Source organism: Hoplias malabaricus, chromosome 9 (assembly GCF_029633855.1).
Source record: "Hoplias malabaricus isolate fHopMal1 chromosome 9, fHopMal1.hap1, whole genome shotgun sequence".
In the NCBI taxonomy this organism is placed as follows: Eukaryota; Metazoa; Chordata; class Actinopteri; order Characiformes; family Erythrinidae; genus Hoplias; species Hoplias malabaricus.
The window spans coordinates 3,737,955-3,760,103 of record NC_089808.1 but is presented as its reverse complement, the minus strand read 5'-3'; the positions used below and the strand labels follow the sequence as shown (position 1 = coordinate 3,760,103).

The window sequence follows — 22,149 nt, the reverse complement described above, 5'->3', positions numbered from 1 at the left end:
AAATTGGGATGTAGGCTAAAAGCAGAATCAGCCTAAGGGCTACACACACAGACAAACACATGCAAACACAAACACACACTCTAGCTCTCTCTCTCTCTAACGCTGATCCGAGTCGGCACTTGCGACGCTACGTCAGATCTGTTTCAGAACAGACAGTGGCGCTGGCCTGTGTTTAGCGATCGAGGGAAAGGGCAGAAAATGCACAAACAAAGAGAATAAAATGAGAAAAGAAAGAAGAGAGAGAAAGAGAGTGAGATGATATTGTTCAGCAGATAATGAATAATGAGGCAATTAAAGGGGGGCTGCATTTAAGTGGGGGGTAATAGGACACTAACACAGTGCTTCACAGATTGGGGATGTAGGTTACTTTCTGTCTCTCTGGGTGTGTGTGTGTGTGTGTGAAGGGATCATGTTACAGCTGAACTGATAATGACAGTGATGTGAAACATTCTTCCGTTGTTGTGTGTGTGTGTGTGTGTTTTCCTCCCTCCCTCTGTTCATCTAAGTGGACTGATTTAATGAGGGGTGGAGACAAGACCTACACACCCAGCGCAAGTGTTCATCTTCTCACACACACACACACACACACACACACAAAAACATACACTCACTCTCTCTTGATTTATCACAACACTCCGGGACGCCGGTAATGGGCACAAGCAAAGCCAAACATGAACCCAAACACACACACACACACATAGTGTAACCATAGTGCTGGGCTTCACACCAGTTAGTGTTCTCCCTCCACAGTCTGTCCAAAAACCAAATGCATGGCCACTTCCTACTGCTGAGGTGGACAAAACAAACACACGGAAAAACCACAAACTGCAACACTACGTTCACAAAACACACACAATTACAGAATCCAAATGAACAAAAACAGCTTTATTTTTACAGAAATAACATTTTAAAAAGCTATAGACTCAGCAAAACAAAACATGAGCATTTACCAACGAAGAAACACACTGCACTACAGCAGCTAGACTCTTAATGTTAAAAATAAATAAATAAATAAAGTCTACACATCAATATCCATGCAACAAAGCAGAGTGCAGAACAGTCTTTAGAGAGAGAGAGATGAGAACAAGAGAATATCTTCTCCATTCCCTGTTCTCCCCCTTCTTTCCTTAGCAGTGAAATGTGTGACAGTATGAACATAAACAGAAAGGCTTCCACAACAATCCCCCTTTGTGCAGCATTCCTGCTGAAAAGACCCGTCTAACTTTCTCTCTCCCTCTACTTGGCTTTGTGGGGCTTGTGCTTTTGCTGAGTTTGCCCGACGCAGGCATGCTAAGTCCAGCAGCTTTGTTTAAATGCCTGTTAAAGGGTGAGTGACACAGCAAGAAAGTGGCAGAGAGAGAGAGAGAGAGAGAGAGAGAAATGAAAAATATCTTACCGTAGCTTCAAGTGCTAGTCCCAGTGGCAGTAATTCCACAGCCAGTCGCAAAGTCAGCGTCAGTCCAGCTCAGCAAATCTCCACTCCTCTTATTTTCCCTTTAAACCCCCCTCACACATGCACGCACGCACGCGCACGCACACGCACGCACAGCCCTGGCACACAAAAACACAAACCATGCAAAAGCTGACACAGTTCAAAATCAAGAGGAAATCCACCTGACCACAAAAAAAATAAATAAATAGAATTCCTTCTATTTATACATATAAAAAGTATCTCTCTCACTCCTTCCCTCTGCTGCCTCCCTTACTCCCTCTATCGCTCTATCCTTCTCTGGCTCACACACACACATACACACACACACACACACACACACTCTCTTTCTCTCTGGCTTTTCTCCATTCAGCAGTCAAACAAAGAAAGGAGCTGAGTGCTCTCTCTCTCTCCCCCCCTATCTCACACACGCACACACAGATACACACACACACACACAGACCTCCTAAGCCCAACCCCCGCTATAGAGCAGCCTGCTTCCCTGGCTCTTTTTTTTCATCAGTTTTTCTAAACAGCCCCTCCCCCAATCCCTGTCACCCCTCTCCTCTATCTCCTCCCCCTGCTCCCTGGCTCTAGCTGTGTGCATGTGTGTGTGTGTGTGTGTGTGTGTGTGTGTATGTGGGTTTCAGGCAGATGGGATTGGATTGGAGATGGGATTGGAAAAGCGGAAGGAACACTTCATTTTCTTTCACGGCTTCTCTCCTGGACTGAAAAACAAACGCGGATAAGGCACGTGTTTATGTTTATGACATCATTTACTATGGTAATATATCTGTCACTGATGTGTTTAGAGACAGGGTCCACGCTGCCCACGTAAACACTGAGTGTACGTTCACACCTGTAAGAGCAGGTATTCTTCTGTGGATGAAAAACAAAAGCATGGATCGATGTTGAATGACAAAGATAAAAAAAACTATTCTGATTCCAAAGCTATACATCTGATAGAATAGTAATAAAAAAAAAGTTACACTGCTAAAGACATCATGTAGAAGAGGGTGCTATGTTGTGACTGCGAAGCCTGGACTTTTGTGTTTCCAGTTGTGTTCATTAAAAGTTGAAAAATCTCAAAGCCACAGTTATATTAGACTTCAGTTTTTGTCATTTCACCCTAAAACGGTACAGCAGTCATGTTCAGGCACCCTGTAAATGCTGCATCATTAGCGGAATGCAACTTTTGAGGTAGGAGCCAATAATAAAGCCTCGACACTGCTGTAGATATTAGATATATAAGTGTTTTTCTTGTACGCGGCCACACATGACTACACGAGCCTGGGGTGGCATTAAGGCTTGTCTGCCTTATGTCTGAGGCATTATAAAGAGCACTGCAGCGTACTGTGAAACTGTGTTCGTGTAGGGCTGGACGATACGGTATACACCATGATATATTTCTTAATTGTGGGTCAAACGATATAATTCTGATATATATACGAGCTGTATAAAATCCACTTAAAAAACTTCCAAGAACAAACAACAAACATGACATCACCATTAAATATAAATCTATAGGCTTTGTCAACATTAATATATTTTTAAACTACGTCAGTCAGTGACAGGTGCTGTAAATAACGTATACAGTGATCCCCTGTTTGTTGCGGGGGGTGCGTTTCAAGACCACCTGCGAAAAACGGATTTCCGCGAAGTAGAGGAAACGAGTACAGGAGGTCCTCGGGTTACGTCAGTGCCGAGTTACGATGTTTCGTGGTTACGACACATCTCCCATTTACTGTATAATGCCTTGTTTGGACGTAAGTGGTTTTGCGTCGTAAACGTCGTAACGTGAACTTCGTGTTTGGTGTGCGCGGCGTGGTGGAAGAATACACGGTTACGCGGCTCGGGACCAAGGATGACAGGTGTTAGGATAGGATCAGTGCTTACAGTATGTTATTTACGTACAGTATGTTCTGACACCGAAAATCGGTTTACGACGCGACGTAGGAACGGATCAACGTCGTAAGTCAAGGACGCCCTGTGTTTGGACTTTTAAACCCCTCCCTGTTGCTGTTAACAACCCACCCTTTGCATTAAACAGTCGTTCTCTAATGTTTTTCAGCTGGAACTACATGTGATATCCCACCAGTTTCTTTAATAGAGTCATTCCTAAGCTGTGATTTAGCGTCAGTAAATTTCACTCGGATGTGGACGTGAACAACACATGTACTGTACGTAAGAAACACTTGTAAATGATAGATATATTGTGTCACGTACAGGCCTAGTCTAATACACGTAAATAATAATGAAATACTTTGGCTATTCATCTTTCACGGTTTTCCTAGATTTTCCCTCAATATCCGCGATATAGCAGCCATAAGCCCCCCTTGGAAAAACCCAGGAAGTAGCGAATCCGCGAAAGATGAACCGCGAAGTAGCAAGGGATTACTGTACTGAAATATTGAAAAGGAAATTTAACTATTGTCCAGCCCTGTGTTCATGTTGCTCAAAGCATCTGTGTTCACCTCTATGTTTAAAGGAAGTTCCTGTCTTAAGAAATTTCTCAGAGTGCATTGCCAGCGGGACACTCTCTCAGTTCAACAGTCATGGTCTGCTCTAATTCACAAAAGCAAGTAAACCGTGCACATGCATGGAATTCTATTTATTTATGCAGTATTATTCAGTTCCGGATATTACTCATGGTCAAACAGGTAATGCCGATACCAATAAATCCACTGTATTGATTTTACTGGCTGAACACTAAATCAAACATGTTTCCATGCAACAGTGGGAGTAGGTGAATAACGGCACAGCACTGGAGCATCTGAGGCAATGAGGCCACGTGTGTGAGAACGAGACTGAGATTAAAAAAAGAGCCAGCTGCTTTCTTCTGTAACACTTTCCTCACTGTGTCAACTTCCATCAGCTTCTCTGTTACACACACACCACCCACACACACACACACACCAGTCTAAGCTTTCCACTGTGGAAATCCGGAAGCACTGACCTTATGGAAAACCCACTGAGTACAGTGAGGTCATACATAATGAAGATTTACACCATATGCAAATACACACCCAAAAAGACTTAAACAAACCCCAGAGACTAAAGCTAGTCCTGAAATGCATCTATGTACAGGTCAGTGCTTCGTCTTTTGACAGCAGACGTAACTCCTCTAATACACGTGCTCAACGCTGCACACGCATACATCAGCTGCATCGAGTGACAAAAAAGTGTAAGAGGCATCGAAAATGAAAGAGGGATGAAGAAAAGACAGACAATGTCACAAACACAAGGGCTGAGTGTGCAACACTGACTCCACATTACGTAATTTCAGCTTTATTGATTTATTGCTGGGTCGAGTTGGTAGAGGAAGGAACAATAATACATAAGAATAGCTGACTCTCAGCCAAACAGAGAGAGAGAGAGAGAGAGACAGAGAGAAAGGGAGAGAGAGAGAGAGAGAGAGAGAGACAGAGAGAAAGGGAGAGAGAGAGAGAGAGAGAGAAAGGGAGAGAGACAGAGAGAGAGAGAGAGAGAGACAGAGAGAAAGGGAGAGAGACAGAGACAGAGAGAAAGGGAGAGAGACAGACAGAGAGAGAGGGAGAGAGAGAGAGAGACAGAGAGAGAGAGACAGAGACAGAGAGAGACAGAGACAGAGAGAGAGAGAGAGAGACAGAGAGAGAGGGAGAGACAGAGACAGAGAGAAAGGGAGAGAGACAGAGACAGAGAGAGAGAGACAGAGAGAGAGAGGGAGAGAGAGACAGAGACAGACAGAGAGAAACAGCCAGCAACTACCAACAGTAACTCAACTTTTGTGTTAGATCCTATTATTTCGTGTTTGAGATCCTCAGGCTTTAAAATACATTTTGAATTAATCGTCAGAAATAAATAATATCACAAAGCTGTGTAGACAGTAACCAACCAAACGTTACATACTACAAACACTCGAGACGTGAGGAAATGTGTTTAAATTAAAATGTTTTATACTTGAATACATTTGTAACTTTAACATAAACGTTAATGCAAGTAGTTACTATTAGTATTTATTAGTATTACTATTTAAAATACATTCTGTGACAAACTACATAAGACGCATACTGTGTATATAATGAAAATGTTTAAAAAATGTATCACAATTTACACATACAGAGATAACTACATACAGTCACACACACACACTCACACACACACTAAGCATCCCTATTTTTCTTCTATATCCCGCCGAGGCAGTGGAGGTATAGAAGGACAGGATGATGAAAGTGTGTTACCATAAATAAAGAAAGGAAATGGATACGTGAGCACAGGAAAAACTCTACTCCTCCAGAGCCTAAATAATTATCACTCTTTGTCATTCTCTGCTATTCACTCCTTCTCTCCAGCTTTTCTTTACAATATACTCATCTGGGAGCAGCGCTTCTGATTAATTGGCAATTAATGTTTAACAAGCTACAGCTGTGTGCAATTAACGCTGAAGGCATTTCTCTACTAACGGCTCCTGAGCTTCATACACTGCACTTTCTACAGTGCCCTCGTTTGACTGATCACTTCCAACAAAGACATCGTAGGACTATATAATCCTTTCCAAAATGAAATACGTTTGCAACAGAGTTGTTTGTTAAAATGGATATAAGTCACGTTACTGAGAAAAAGAATCTGCTAAGAGTATTGTCCTTTGGCTGCCTCACATCACCGTTTAAAGGGGACATCATGATTGTGGGGAAACGCTGTTCTGTCTGGTGTGTTTACGTTCAGAAGCTCCGCATCTTTTAAAGGTGTAATGGTGTGTTTGAGGCAAAACTATTACTGTTGTTTGTACTTGGCTGAAGTTAATTTTGTATGAAAGTTTGTAATCACTGTTTGAATTACCATAGCAACTCATTTGTAACCCGAGTTGTTTTTATAGCCCTTTTGATGATGCAGTAAGCGGTCTCCTGAATTTGGAGACAATATCCTCATCCCAATTGATGCTTTTCAAATGTTAGGGATTCTCTCTATTGTCTAAAAACTGTAGATGCCTTTGTTCTGCCACGAGCAGAGAGAAAGCCTTGCATATTGGACCGAGACCTTTTTTTATTTTTATTTTTTATTTTTTTTTTTTTTTACCCCTTTACAGACAGAATTACCCCTTATCCTCAGCATTGTTTTTTGATTAAAATCGTGAATGTCACCTATAATGGAGAGTTAAACCTCATTTAGTGGAAAATGGTTAATTGCGATTTTTTTCCCTGAACATTATTGGGATTGTGAGCTAAACTGAAATTGTTTTCTATAAATTAAAGTCTATAATTCCATACACAAAAAGAATAAGATATGACATTATTTTAAAGACGGGTGGCACGGTTATACAGTTCCATGGTCCTGGAGGTTGTGGGTTCGAGTCCCGCTCCGGGTGACTGTCCGTGAGGAGTGTGGTGTGTTCTCCCTGTGTCTGCGTGGGTTTGCTCCGGGTGACTGTCTGTGAGGAGTGTGGTGTGTTCTCCCTGTGTCTGTGTGGGTTTCCTCCGGGTGACTGTCTGTGAGGAGTGTGGTGTGTTCTCCCTGTGTCTGTGTGGGTTTCCTCCGGGTGACTGTCTGTGAGGAGTGTGGTGTGTTCTCCCTGTGTCTGCGTGGGTTTCCTCCAGGTGACTGTCTGAGGAGTGTGGTGTGTTCTCCCTGTGTCTGCATGGGTTTGCTCCGGGTGACTGTCTGTGAGGAGTGTGGTGTGTTCTCCCTGTGTCTGCGTGGGTTTCCTCCGGGTGACTGTCTGTGAGGAGTGTGGTGTGTTCTCCCTGTGTCTGTGTGGGTTTCCTCCAGGTGAAGGGGCAAAAAAAAATATATATTTTTTTCTTAACTATGTAGTCTCTAATCCAAAAAAAAAGCCGTTGCGATATGAAAACAGCACTCTTTGAAATTGCAAATTTGATGTAAATACAGTTAATCTTTCAGCCCTACTCTAAAGCATGAAATATTCAAACAAATGCAACTGCTGTCTGTCCATGTCAGTTAAACCTCTTTATATATTAAGGTCACACACACAATGTTAAAGAGGGTGTGTGAATAAGGGTGTGTAATCTGTACAGCACCGAAAGAAAGTCAATGGAAGCTGAGATATTGCTGAATATAGAGCACAATGAACTTATATGAGAAAAGCAAGCAACGCAAAGAGAGAGTGAGCCAACTTAGTCTTATTTGAAGAAAAAGTCCCAAGATTTGTTTCTGATGTCACTGTTTCATACTTATATTTAAGAAAAATCTAATTCTATACTAAAGAAGATATCTCCATCACAAAGTCTCTGTCTTTGAATACTCCCTGAACGTGTGAATTTTAAGGTAGGATTTCATTCACATCTCTCAAGACATATGGAATTACATGGAATTCTACTTAAAAAGCCAAAAGGTTTGAAACTTTATTATAACAAATTCACACAAAGGGGTACACTCATCATCTAAGCGCAAATTGTAGTAAGTGTTAATTAAAAAAAAGTGTGTGCGATGTCAGTCATGAGTCTCACACTCTCCTTCACACTTTCTTTCATTAAAATCTGATACCTCGACCCATCTGTTCATAGAGAGAGAGAGAGAGAGAGAGAGAGAGAGAGAGAGAGAGAGAGAGAGAGACTTCTGTAAAGAGGCAGAGCTGTAGCTCCTGAGGATTCAATCCTCCATTTTATTTTTAATTTTAAAGCACTATTTTATTTCTCCAATGTATTACCAATATTCATTTGGGTAGCAAAAGAAATACATAAATACATAAATACACAAGGTGTATTACTGTTAATATAAACAAACATATACATTTGATATCTTGCCTGCCTCTTGTTATTTCTGCCATTCAACTCCTTCCAGCAGCCGCTAAGTTCATCCATAAGCCATACGTGCATCAACATAAACACCCACACACCCAGGTCCTTTTTACCTGCCAGCGGTTCTGTTGTCTTTTCCTGTTTGGGAGTGGCTCCTTCCTGGACCTGAAATTACAGGATACACACAGTGTTAACAAACACACCAACACTTAAAACCACATACACACACACCACTACTAGACAATCAAACACACAAGAGGGAAAGAGAGAGCGATAGAGTGGAAGAGGGAACAGAGAGAGAAAGAGATGGTTTGTGAAGGTTAAGTGTGGTGCAGTGTGGTCGTTAGCTAGTCAGTCAGTCGTAAAGAGTACTCCCACATTCAATGATTACAGCTGAGGAGAGAGTGTGTGGAGACTGCCTGGGCCTCTGACCCTGTACTTAAACACACACACACCCTACTACACATTAGCAATTCTGGCAGACACATATATAAACAAAACATACAACAAAGCATAGTATTTTTGGTCTGATGCTCTGAGTCCTTTCCATTAACGTACACCGTATGGACAGAAATAAAGTAAGTATTGGATGAAGTGGAGTAAAGCCTGGGTTCTGCGAGTGGAAACGTTTCCTGTGGAGTGACTGTACATTTCTCTTCATGGCTGTCAGAGTAATGCCAGGAGAACGTTATGTGCCTGACTGCATTGTGCCAACAGTGAAGTTGGATGGAGCAGGGATAATATTTCAGTGCTGTTACCTTAGGCCCATTAGTTGAAGTGAATGGCAATCTTAATGCTTCAGAATATCAAGACATTTTGGACAACTGTATTCTTCCAGGGAAAAGTATGGAGAAGGCATTTGTCTGTTCCAGAATGACTGTGCCCCTGTGCACAAAGCAAGGTTCATAAAGGTATGGTTGGGTGAGTTTGGTGTGGAAGAAACTGATTGTGAGCCAGGCCATTTTTCTAACAACTGTCTCTGACCTCACAAATGCTCTTTCGGAAGCAAAAATGCCAACAGAGTCACTACAAAATTTTGTAGAAGGCCTTCCCAGAAGAATGGAAGCTGTTGCAGCTGTAAAAGATGAACAAACTCAATATTAATACCTATGGATTTAGAACAGGAAATCATCAAACCCCGTGTAGGTGTAATGTATTGTGTTTCCTGATGTTTTGCCCTTATATTGTACCATTTAAAGGGAATGTCTACAATTGAGGGGAAATGCAGCTGGCCCTGTCCTGTGTCTGTTCCCACCATGTGCTCATTTAGCTTTGTTTTTTATCTTTGTTGTTGTTGTTCCTGTCTCCGCCCTAGTCCCACCTCCTAGTCAGTGTCTCATTTGTAATCCTGCCTCCTCGTTGTCTGTTCCAGGTGTCCCTTGTCTGTGTTGTGTATTTAAGCTCCCTTGTCTCTTTCCCTTTTGGTTGGACATTCGGTTTACGTCATCGTTCGCTCTTCAGTCACTTGTTTGTCTTGTCTGTTTCTCTCTCTGGTCTGTTAGTGTTTTCCTTTCCCGCGCTTTGTGTGCTCCGTTTGCTTCCACCTTCGTTTTGTGCTCTCCATTCGTTTCTCTCTCTCTCTAGTCTTTGTCTCGTCTGTTCCTTGGTTTGCTTCTTTTTCCTTTGTCAGTCCGGTCTGTCTGTACCATTTAGTCTCTTTAGCTCTGTAGTCTGTCAGACCCGTTAGCTCTCTCTGTGTCCAGGTTAAGTCTGTTTAGCTCCCTTTGTCTAGGTCTCCGGTTAGCTTCCCCCGTCTAGGTCTCTGTTAGCTCCCTGTGTATTGTCTCTCTAGCCATATCTGTTTTGTTCGTATAAATAAAATCAGTGTTATAGCGTGTGTGTCCGCCTCCTTTAGTCCGCCCCGACCTGACAAACGTTATGTTTGAAGGAAAAAATATGCACATGGATGAAGTTTAACTAAGTTTTATTTACTGTTTGAATTACCACAGAAACTTTATAGCACTTTTGCTAATGCAGTTAGCCATCTCCCGAGTCTGGAGACATTTCTGCCTTAAGTGGAACAGCAAAAATAAGTCAAAATTACCCACCTATGAAGCAGTCATGAGCAATATCCTCATTTCAGTTTGTGCTTTTTTTAACGTTTAAAGTTCTCTCTGTGTCTAAAAACTCTGAGTCCAGTGATTCTGGGTAGGCCCTGGACCTACGGTGACCCTCAACTGGATTAGCAGTTACAGACAAGCGGTGACTGCCTGAATGACTATTACAAAAAATGGGCGCAAGGCAGGAACACACCCTTCAGGGGGCGCCAGTCCTTCACAGGGTGACACACACTCACACATTCAAACCTAGGAGCATATTTGAGTCACCAAGCCGCCTACCAACATTTGTTTTTGGAACGTGGGAGGAAACCAGAGCAGGACATGGGAAGAACACACCACACTCCTCACAGACAGCCTGCAGGAGCAGGGCTTGACCCTACAACCCCGGCGCCAGTACCCTGTAACTGTGTGACTGCGACACTACCTAATATGAATATAAAAAAATACTAATAGTAATAAATACACATTTATTGTAAACATATATAAAATCCAATTCATTACCATCATAAAATTAGTTCTGAGTACAATGTAATTATCATCCAAAATTCAAAACAACTGCCTCCACATCAGCATTAAGGAGAACAGCAGAAACTGCAAAGTAAATGAATAGAAATCAGCAGTTGTTCCATTTTCCCGGTTCCTTACTTATTTTATTTTTAGAAACGCTGACCTAAAAAAGTCATTCGATTCATTAGGGATGCATGATCATGTTGGTATTATGCACAAAGATATGAACCATATTTTTTTTGAAGATGCTGAGTGTTATGGCAATAGTCTAAGTGTCACCAGGAAGGAAGATGGATGCTCAAAGGATTTTAGGCCCAAAGACCCTAGTCACGTACACCCCACTGTCATGTGTACTGTTCGGTTGTTTTTACATCATGTCTCATCGCACAAACCCGGTCATTCTTAAACTGGCATCTTATGCTATACAGAGGTTGGACAATGAAACTAAGACCACAATAGTTTATTAGTACGGTGTAGGATTTGAAGCCATTCTTCTTGCAGGATAGTGGCCAGGTCTCTACGTGATGCTGGTGGAGGAAAACGTTTCCTGACTCGCTCCTCCAAAACACCCCAAAGTGGCTCAATAATATTTAGATCTGGTGACTGGGCAGGCCATGGGAGATGTTCAACTTCACTTTCATGTTCATCAAACCAGTCTTTCACCAGTCTCGCTGTGTGTATTGGTGCGTTGTCGTCCTGATACACGGCACCGCCTTCAGGACACAATGTTTGAACCATTGGATGCACATGGTCTTACTGGTGCAGTGTGGAGTTAATGAAGATTGTCCACCAGGCTGCTCCAATTTAGCCATGAAACCTCCCACACTACAACGACAGGTGTTTCACTTTCATTGTCCAACCCCTGTATCTGGTGTCTCTATTTTACCCCGTCAGCAAAATAATTCCAGACGATTAGATCAAGTTTCCTACTCGGGATGTTCTTCAACATGTTTATTAGACTCGTCTAATCTATCTAGAGACCCTACTTCTTTAATCTAAACCCTGAAGTGCGATGTTCAGCACTTTCCCCCCTCCAACAGATTCTCCCGGGTCATGCCCTGGGGACACAATGTAATAAGGCCTTTAAGGACAAAAGCACAGTGTGTTCTATATCTCTAATAACCTTATTAGTAACATTTATGCAATTACGGAATATATTGGGTTATTATTTACAACATTACTCACTGGTGAGTTACACACTGAGTTATTAAGGTTTAAGGTTTTATTAATTTTACTAATACTTCATATTTATATTACCTTTTTAAATATTGCAAAATTTTAGGGGCAGTAAATGAGTGTGTGTGGTTCAGAGTGATCCTTCTTATGAAGTAAGATGAAAAACCAGAAGCCAAACTACTTCCTGTTTAGGCTAAAGGAATAAAGTAAGGGGGAGGGGCCGGAATTATGTCATTGTCTCAGGACATGGAAGCATAGCAGGCAGATTAACCTAATCTCCCTCTCCCTCTCTCTCTCTAACACACACACACACACACACACACAGTAAGTTGGAGTGCCAATGTATTAGACTCTGTGTGTATGGCTGTTCTGGACATGTTCATAGAGAAGAAGGAATCCAGCAACTGGATTTTCCAAATCTCTCCCAACCCCCTTTTCTTAGAACCTGCAGAATGTACACAGGCACACTACACAGCTGGCCAAACACACACACACACACACACGTATATAAATATATATAAACACACCCACTTGCATGACTCTGCACAAGCACTCTCACACAAACAGAGCCACTTGCACATGCATATTGTTCAAGTTATTTAGGTCTGAGAATACGCTTAATTTTATTAGGTACAATTGGTCACCCCCTGTTTTGGCCATATTTTGGTTTGCTCCATCATGTGGAATGTGCAGGAGGAACAGCTTGCATTTTATGAGAGGGTGGAGCAATCCATGGTCAGAGCGGGGGGAGTTTATCCCAGATCAGGGTGAGGGAAGGGTGAACGGGTTTACGGGATATTTTTAGCTGTGCCATTTCTGCTTGTTACATGCTAACACTGTCACACAGCTAGAAGCACAAAGAGGACCCATAGTAAAAGAATGGACACACACACACACACACACACACATAATAAACAACACAAAGTCATGTCAAAATATGCACAAGCACAGACTTTAATATTTATAGATCCTCATTGAATGCAGACCCAAAACACAAGCACACAGACAAACTGAAAAACACACACATATTTGCTTCTCAGGAAGATAAACAAGAGTCAGATGCAGACACGTAAACAGGAACTACTGCCGACTGATATAAATAATTACTAAAGAATGCAGAGACACACATTCTCACAAAAACACAGCCGTAGTCCTAAGCCCAAATAATCTTCTCCAACTACAACTGGCGCAGTAACACTTTGCTTAGCAAATCAGTTTTCTTTTAACTTCAGGGATTCTTAAGAGCACAACATCTCTGCATTGGTTCTATCATTGATAACGCTACTTGCCTCAAGGTAATTACACACAGAGCGTGCTACAAATGTAAATAACTCAATTTAAAATGGAGCTTCTGTGTGAATTCCAATGTTAATAATAACGTACAGGGAAGCTTAAATTCAACCACAAAAGGCTACAGTTTCTAGGGTAGAGGTATGCCTGCGTTCGCATTGACAACTGTCTGTGTTGTGAGCGTAAGAGTTTACATACTTGCCCATGTGCTACGCTTGTAACTGGCTCTGAGACCTTTTTCTAAACTTTCTGCCGTGGTGATGCTGCTCCTACCGTTTAACGCATGTACTGCACCTGTATTTTCAGAGGATGCGCCAAAAAAGATGCAGGAAACGTGACGTAGCCATGATGCGTACGCGACCACGTAGTCCAACTATAACCCAATCCCACTTTAAAAGATACAAATGTAAAGGCTAAACCTGAGCCCTGTAATTCCTGTCATGGCTTTAGAGGGCAGAGCTTTCATGTTTATTTTGTAAAGAAAAGAGTAGTTCTCCAGAATTGTCTACTGCCTTTAACTTACATGAGGCTAATTTGCTTAACATTACACTGTGTTACAAATCGTTCTCTGAGATTTCAGACTAGATTTTGTTTCACAAAAAAAGATTAGATTAGTTCTTTCCTTGCCTCCAATGTCTGATGTAGATTTTTTTGTATTGGCCCAGTACCAGGACTGAGCATCCAATCTGTGTCATCTCTATATCCAACACTTCATTATGTAATCGTTTCTGACTCAACTTCTCTCTAGAGTCAGAGACAAAGGGGACAAAGGAAAAGAGAGAGTGAGCGTGAACTAATCTGTTATTCCTAATTCTCTCTCTCTCTCTCTCTCTCTCTCTCACACACACACACACACACACACACACACACACACACACACACACCCTCCAATTGCAAATCAGATGAGAGTGAAAATGAGAATTCCCACCAGTACACACAATGTTTGAGTGAACTAGATCTCTCTTTCTCTGGCATTCAAATCAAAGAGGATGAAGAAAACACTGGAAACGTGTCTGAAAACCAAGGCTTGTATCTCCTCTCAAAGTCTGTGCTTTTGTGTGTGTGTGTGAGAGAGAGAGAGAGAGAGAGAGAGAGATAAAAAGTGTTGACACTAGTGAGTGTATAGATCATTTGGCCAAACGTGGTCATCTCAGCTGATAAAGACATAGTCAGTTAAAGCTAATATGAGCCTTAAAGCTCATTCAGCCTCAGTGACTCTCCTTTCTGACATGAAATGCAAATGGGACCTGGAGGTTGTGGGTTCGATTCCCGCACCGGGTGACTGTCGGTGAGGAGTGTGGTGTTGTTCTCCCTGTGTCTGCGTGGGTTTCCTCCGTGTGACTGTCTGTGAGGAGTGTGGCGTGTTCTCCCTGTATCTGCGTGGGTTTCCTCCGTGTGACTGTCTGTGAGGAGTGTGGTGTGTTCTCCCTGTGTCTGAGTGGGTTTCCTCCGTGTGACTGTCTGTGAGGAGTGTGGCGTGTTCTCCCTGTGTTTGCGTGGGTTTCCTCCGAGTGACTGTCTGTGAGGAGTGTGGCGTGTTCTCCCTGTGTTTGCGTGGGTTTCCTCCGAGTGACTGTCTGTGAGGAGTGTGGTGTGTTCTCCCTGTGTTTGCGTGGGTTTCCTCCAGGGGACTGTCTGTGAGGAGTGTGGTGTGTTCTCCCTGTGTCTGCGTGGGTTTCCTCCGGGTGACTGTCTGTGAGGAGTGTGGTGTGTTCTCCCTGTTTCTGTGTGGGTTTCCTCCGGGTGACTGTCTGTGAGGAGTGTGGCGTGTTCTCCCTGTGTTTGCGTGGGTTTCCTCCGGGTGACTGTCTGTTGTTGAAATCTGAGACTCCAGGATTCACTGAAATGTTTCATTAATAAAGACAAGATCACACAACAACTCCCTTGTGTCTAAAGTATTTTACCTGTTTAGCAACTTTGGAAAAGGTAAACAATTCATAGCCAGGCTTCGGTATCCACAAACACAAGGGCTTTTCACAAGAGCTTCAAACTAAAGTGTTCTTGGAGTAGAACAGAAAACATACCCTGTAATGCCTGAGTGAAAGGACAATAGTACACACAGACACATACATACACACAGATCAGATGAACAGACTACAATAAAGTGTGTGCTCTCCATTACCGCTGCATCTCATTTGGCCATGAACCAAAACATCAAAGACTGTGTGCGCCGGTTACATATTTACTCAGCAAACACTTTGACTCTGGTTGCTAGGACACCTGCTCGGGGCACGTGCTGAAGCATGACAGAGAGGAATGACCTATGAACTTTCTGAATATGACCTTTTCTGCAACAGCAATAGATACGCTTTTCAAGTCTTGGACGCTTCTCTCTAACCTTTCACCTTTAACCTGTGACTCTGGCCCAGAGCCTGGACTGTGTGTGTGTATGTGTGTGTGTGTGTGTGTGTGTGTCAGTCTAGGCTAAAAGAGAGAGAACATGATTTGCAAAAAGAACTTGGTGTTCAGCCAAAACAAATACCAGCACAAACACAGGTCACTGTAACCTGAGGCATGTTTATGTACCGCTAAAGCCATTTTCATGTGTGAACTCTGTGAAATGTCCAGAGAATCAGGTCCGGACATTTCTTTTTTTTCTACGTTGGTTTCAGACCTGTGCGGTACGTGCAGTAGGCACAGCACAAGTTCAGTGTGAACACTCTGGAACATTAGCGGCTCTATTCACACAGGAGCTCACTTGGCCATTACCCGGACTTTGCACTAGGGGGCTGGCAAGATAAAGACCAGATAATATCTGGAACACTGTTACAGACATTTGTGTTGATATATTCAGCTCTGGGTAAAGTCTGGATTACTGTGTATGTGTGAAAGGGGCTCATATGTAACACACGGACCTAACAGGTTAAAAGCAAAGAAAAAACAAAAACAGACAGACCTTCTTGGACGTCTTTTGGATACACGCCTGTATCCATGCGGCAAAGTGACAAAAATACACTATTAAAATGAAAATATATAAAGATCCTGCATTTGGTTTATCCAGTGTCTTACATTTACGGCATTAATTAGATTGTTCTCTAGCGTTAGGAGTCTTGCCCATGGACATGAACAGATACAGAAGAGAAGGGAACTGAGCCTCTTTTCCCTACTTGCATTTGAAGTGGTATTACCCACACACCAAGTGTTATTTGGATGGAACAGAATGTGCATTTCTTAAATGAATTAAAAGCTTCAAAAACTAAGATCGTAGCAGGTGATGGTGCACGTGTCAAAACTGTACAACAGATAACAAGCCCACGCAGCTAATGTAAGGTAGCATGACTGAAACGTCCCTCGGAAAACTCCAACTGAGCATGCAGATGTGGGCTGCGTGAAAGGAATTTTGTAGCTAGAAAAAAAAAAATGAGTTTCACCACCAAATTTGTTTTGCTCACTCCACTGAATGTAGTCTGGATGCTAAAAGTCTGGTGTGGTTTTAGAGGTGTGTACACTTGTTAATGGCAGATTCTGCTGCAATCCAGCACCAGAAGTTTAGCAAGTTGCCCATAAATGTGTATTCTCTTTACAAGATCATGCTTCACCCACAGGACATTGTTCCAAAACAACTTAGTGTTGTAATGTAACAAAGCTACAAATCACCATATAGGACACACACGTGCGTATTCCTGTCCCTAAATAGATAGCAGTGTTGTATTCAAGACCATTATTGTTGAATATGAGTCGAGACCAGAGACCAGAATACACTGTGTCAAAATCAAAACCGTGGTTGGAAAACAAGTCCAAGTCAAGACACAGACAAGGACACACTGAATCCAGGTCAAGCCTTAGACGACACTCATAAAAATTATGGTTCTTCAAGGGTTCTTTTAAGTAAAGAAACAGGTTCTCTATAGAATACTGAATCCTGAACATGTGAAGAATCTTTTGCACGATTAAAGGGTATTTGCATTGTGACAGGGCTCTTCAGATTGATGGAGAATGTGCTACAGATGGTTTAGAAAAAGGTTCCATATGGCACCAAAAATGTGCTACATAGAACCATCTACAGGACATGCTCTATCAGCCTGAAACACCCATTCATGATGCAAAGCTTCTTCAAGTGTTCAAGGTCCTACATAAATCCATATTCTTTGCCAAAAACCCTTGAAGAACCGTCATTTTTAAGTGCGTAGGACACATCAAGTCTGAGTCAAGGCCAAGATAAAAGTCGTTTTTACATATGAATTACGTCTGGACATTTTCCGGAGTTGTTCTCACTGTTGGAAATACTGCGCAAGCTTTAGGAATGGAGTGGCACCTGTGAGGCACTGTATATATGTATGTATCTTTACACTTATATAGCGCCTTTCTAGACACCCAAGGACGCTTTACAATCCACACTGCTCAGAACACACACACACACACTGGTGGGAAGCGGCAGCCAAACGCGCACAGCATACTCTCGACCAGGAACGACCGTCCACCTGGAGGACTGCATCGGGCACTAGGGTATAACCCAGGACAGAGCGCCAATCCATATCTGGGCATACACACATACAGACATTCATTCACTCACACACCAGGATGGTTATTAGAGAAGCCTACCCTCATGTTTTTGGAATGTGGGAGGAAACCGGAGCCCTCGGAGGAAACCCACGCAGACACAGGGAGAACATGGAAACTCCACCCAGATGGGACTTGAACCCAAGATCCCAGCGCTGGGAGGCGAACGTGCTCACCACTAAGCCTGTGGTGCCTCCCCAACAGTGTAATTCTCCAGAACATTACAGACTCTACAGACATGTGCTCACTCTGACATTATCAGGACTTTGCATTGGGCATTATCCAGACTTTATACTTTCAGCCCTCTACAACAAAGCTTTACTTCTGGGTAAAGGCTGGAATATTTCTGTGACACCATGAATGTGTAAAAGAGCTAAAGACACATGAAGCTAAGACTGAAATCAGGACACACCACAGCAGTGCTTCTCAATGTCTGTTAAAGAAATGTGGCACAATTTCGATATTTTTCTTGAGAGTTCCACATAGATGTTCACAATGATTAACAAAACCAAAGGGACATTGTATTTGGAGGGTCTCAATATCAAAGACCAGACTCAAGTACTAGTACATGGCTTTAAAAAAAACGCACTAGCATGCACACACACTTATGCACTTTAGTGTCACCCAGTAACTGCATTATAAATTAATTGGATAATCCAGTAGCATGGGTCTATAAGAATGTATGCATTACGGTAACACATACACACACACACACATATTACAGTGCCTGTTTGCATCATCTTGGCTTGGGGCAGGGTCTGAACCAAGGCCCAGAAAGCACACGGACCTTATTAAATGTTGCCGGATCTGGATCTGCCCCACAGACCCTATTAAATGCTCAGAATCAGCTGAGTCAGCCAGCACCAGCCACTACCTAGACAAAATACTACAGCGCACGCACACACACACACACACACACACATCTGAATCCACTAAGGGCTAAAATGAAAACACACATATGCACAAAGGTGAATAGGCACATGTATGTCTCAGCATCTGGAATCTCTTAACAGAGATACAAAGAGTCAGTATACGAGAGACGAATACAACAATGTGTGTGTGTGTGTGTGTGTGTGTGCCTGTCTTATGGTCAATGTTTTGATAACCGGTGGGTCTGAGGTCACTAGACAAGGCTGTAATGACTAGAAAAAAAAAGGAGACGAGAGAGGAAAGAAAAAGAGTAAGGAATAATAAAAAAAAGAAAATTTAAGAGAAAAAAATAAATAAATAAATACAGAGTGAGGTGAGAATGAGAGAAAGAAAAGTAGAAGAAAACGAGAGAGGAGAGGCACAGTAGGAATATAAACACAAACCACATGCAGCTGTTCTGCCTCACGTGACTTTGTCTAACATTCTCTCTCTTCTCTCTGACACACACACACACACACACACAAACAAAGCACACGTTTGTGAGTTCAGGGAGTTTATGCCTGAATGTGTATACTTATGGATAGTGTTTACAAATGTGCATTAGGGCCTAGGCTTCTGTGTCCAATCTCAGTCTGAAACGTGCACGTTTCTGGCACAAACACGACAGCGTGAGTCACCCCTACAGTTCACAGAGCTGCCAGAAACAAAAATAGAGCAGCACTACAGCAGGGAGACAGAGCATACAACACTACAGACTTTAAACTGTATGAGCATCAAATGCAAAACTGCTTTATTTCATGCAAAAAAATGCATGCACACAGACAGAGACTCACACGGGGCTTGTGTGATATGGTGATAAGGGATAAGGGGAGCAAGCGAATGAGTAATCCAAAGCACACACACTTAAAGTCAAACACACACACACCACTGTAGCAGTGGCGCCTGTTGTGGCTCTGTATTGGCTGAGAGGGCTGCATGCTCCTACCACTGCAGACACCTATGTCTGAGAGGGCGTCGGCATGTCTACCCTCCCTCCCCCAAATACACTATATGACAGAGTGGAAAAAAATAGGATAATACCGAGCCGTATTATTGTATACTTCAGGCATATTACTAATGGTACGGTATAGAGTGTAGACCCAGTGAGAGAGAGAGAGAGAGAGAGAGAGAGAGAGAGAGAGAGAGAGAATGATAGAAAGAGAGAGAGACAGAGAACCAGGGAGAGAGAGAGAGAGAGAGAGAGAGAGAGAATGATAGAAAGAGAGAGAGACAGAGAACCAGGGAGAGAGAAAGAGAGAGAGACAGAGAACCAGGGAGAGAGAGAGAGAGAGACAGAGAGACAGAGAGAATGAGAAAGAGAGAGACAGAATGAGAAAGAGAGAGAGAGACAGAGAACCAGGGAGAGAAAGAGAGAGAGATAGACAGAGACAGAGAGAATGAGAAAGAGAGAGACAGAGAACCAGGGAGAGACAGAGAATGATAGAAAGAGAGAGAGAGAGAGAGACAGAGAATGAGAGAGAGAGACAGAATGAGAAAGAGAGAGAGAAAATGATAGAAAGAGAGAGACAGAGAACCAGGGAGAGAAAGAGAGAGATAGACAGACAGAGAGAATGAGAAAGAGAGAGAGACAGAATGAGAAAGAGAGACAGAGAGAGAGACAGATAATGAGAGAGAGAGAGTGAGAGAGAATAAATACCTCACACGAAGTGGGGGTGGGTCATGTTTTTAGTAACGTTTTTCCATTTATTAATTAATTAGCTTCCAACTTTAAACTAATATTTAGAATACATTGATTTGACTGTTATTCATAAAAAGGACAACCTTCAATGAAAATAGACGTCTGTTCATTGTTTCAGACGTCGGTGTAGTGTCCTACACTGGCTTTGACCCCACATGCCGGTGAATTTAGTACTTCTCAAGCATTTAACAGTGTGAAGCAAGAGTGCAACAAAGAGGTTGATGCAGGAAAGTTACCTGCTGCAGTAAACACCATGACCTGCAGAGGGGGTGGTACATAGCTACATAATAATCTCGTACATCGGCTTCATTGAGGATTTTCAAAACATGATCTATTTTTCGCTCTTGAGCTTGTTACTGATTTAATTAATTTAACTAGAATTAATTTAAAATGGTTACCTTGGCGATAAGAGTCATTGCTACTTTGTAACTGGTCAAAGTTTTGTTTATCATTTCCTCTGAGCGCAACAGAGCACATCAAAAACAGAAGAGTAGATTCAAACAAAGCTTCCGTTTAGTTTCAGCTCCAGGTGGTTGTTGGACGTACTGAAAAGATCTGGGACAGTTCCAGACCGTTTTTGCTGTGATACCATTAGCTTTCTTTTTGCCAGAATTCATTCTTTTATAACTTTAATGAATTCTTCAATAACAAAAGATTCACCACTGTTCCGTGTCTGTCGTTTCCACACAACCGTTAGTAAAGAATAAATTGCAAAGTGTGCCTTCAGTTGCTCTAAATCTACTACACACACCGCTTCAAACACACACTTAGCATCAAACTGAAGTCATTAGCGCAGGGCATTCCACGCCCTCAACAACCAATGCACTTCAGCTCCACGGGCGCTATAGTTTCTCCGGCAACTTTGACAAACTTTCAGCAGCGCTGTGAGGGGTAACAGCTGCTATTGTGTGTTGTGGTGTTGAAGCAGGAGCCTGGGGAATTAACTTTAGCTGTGGGGGAGGGGCTGTCTGGCCCTGCTGGTCATGTGAGTTTATATAGAATTCAGAGCTGAAGCTCAAGAAGGAAAAGAAAAAGGCAAATTTCAGAAGGCACTGGCCAGAGACATCATGTCATTATACACTATATATTCATACAAGTATTCACTCACCCATCAAAGCCATTGAATTCAGGTGTTCCAGGCACCTCCATATACACCACCTAGGCATCTAAAAACACATGTGATAGAATGGGTCGCTCTCCACAGCTCAGTGACATCCAGTGTGATAGTATGTTACATCCAGTCGTGAAATGTGGTATTATAATAAAGGTAAAGTGATTAGGAATAGCCATGAAGGGGTAGGCCACATAAAATAACAGAGTGGGGTCAGCCGATCCTGAGTGCGCAGAGGTCACCTTCTTTCCGCAGAATCAATCACTACAGGCCTCCAAACTTCATTTGGCCTTTAGATTAACTCAGGAACAGTGCAAAAAGAGCTTCATGGAATGGGTTTCCATGGCTGAGCAGCTACAGCCAAGCTTTACATCAGCAAGCGGAACGCAAAGCCTCAGGTTCAGTGGTGTAAAGCATGTGAGACAAATCACTCTTCTCTGTTTGAAAGTCTGATGGACGAGTCTGGGTTTGGCGGTTACCAGGAGAATGGTACTTGTCTGACTGTATTGTGCCAAGTGTAAAGTTTGGTGGAGGGTGGGGATTATGGTGTGGGGTTGTTTTTCAGGTGTTGGGCTCGGCCCCTTAGTTCCAGTGAAAGGAACTCTTAATGCTTCGGCATGCCAAATGATTTTGGACAAGTTCAAGCTCCCAACTTTGTGGTAACAGTTTGGGGATGACCCTTTCCTGTTCCAACATGACTGTGCACCAAGCAAGGTCAATAAAGACATGGATGA

At 42.6% G+C, this 22,149-nt stretch overlaps 1 protein-coding gene across 2 annotated transcripts in view; it reads right to left on the bottom strand.

The window, feature by feature from the left end:
- Positions 1-22,149, bottom strand: part of kdm6ba (lysine (K)-specific demethylase 6B, a) — a 96,777-nt gene that overhangs the window by 44,176 nt on the left and 30,452 nt on the right. Inside the window, exons 3-4 of one of the 2 annotated variants that reach the window (XM_066680440.1) lie at positions 8,277-8,328; positions 1,397-1,551 (exon numbers count right to left, since the gene is read on the bottom strand). The gene's annotated coding sequence lies outside the window, so the exon portion shown is untranslated. The remainder of the gene's footprint in view (positions 1-1,396; positions 1,552-8,276; positions 8,329-22,149) is intronic. The other variant, XM_066680441.1, reaches the window with a different exon arrangement.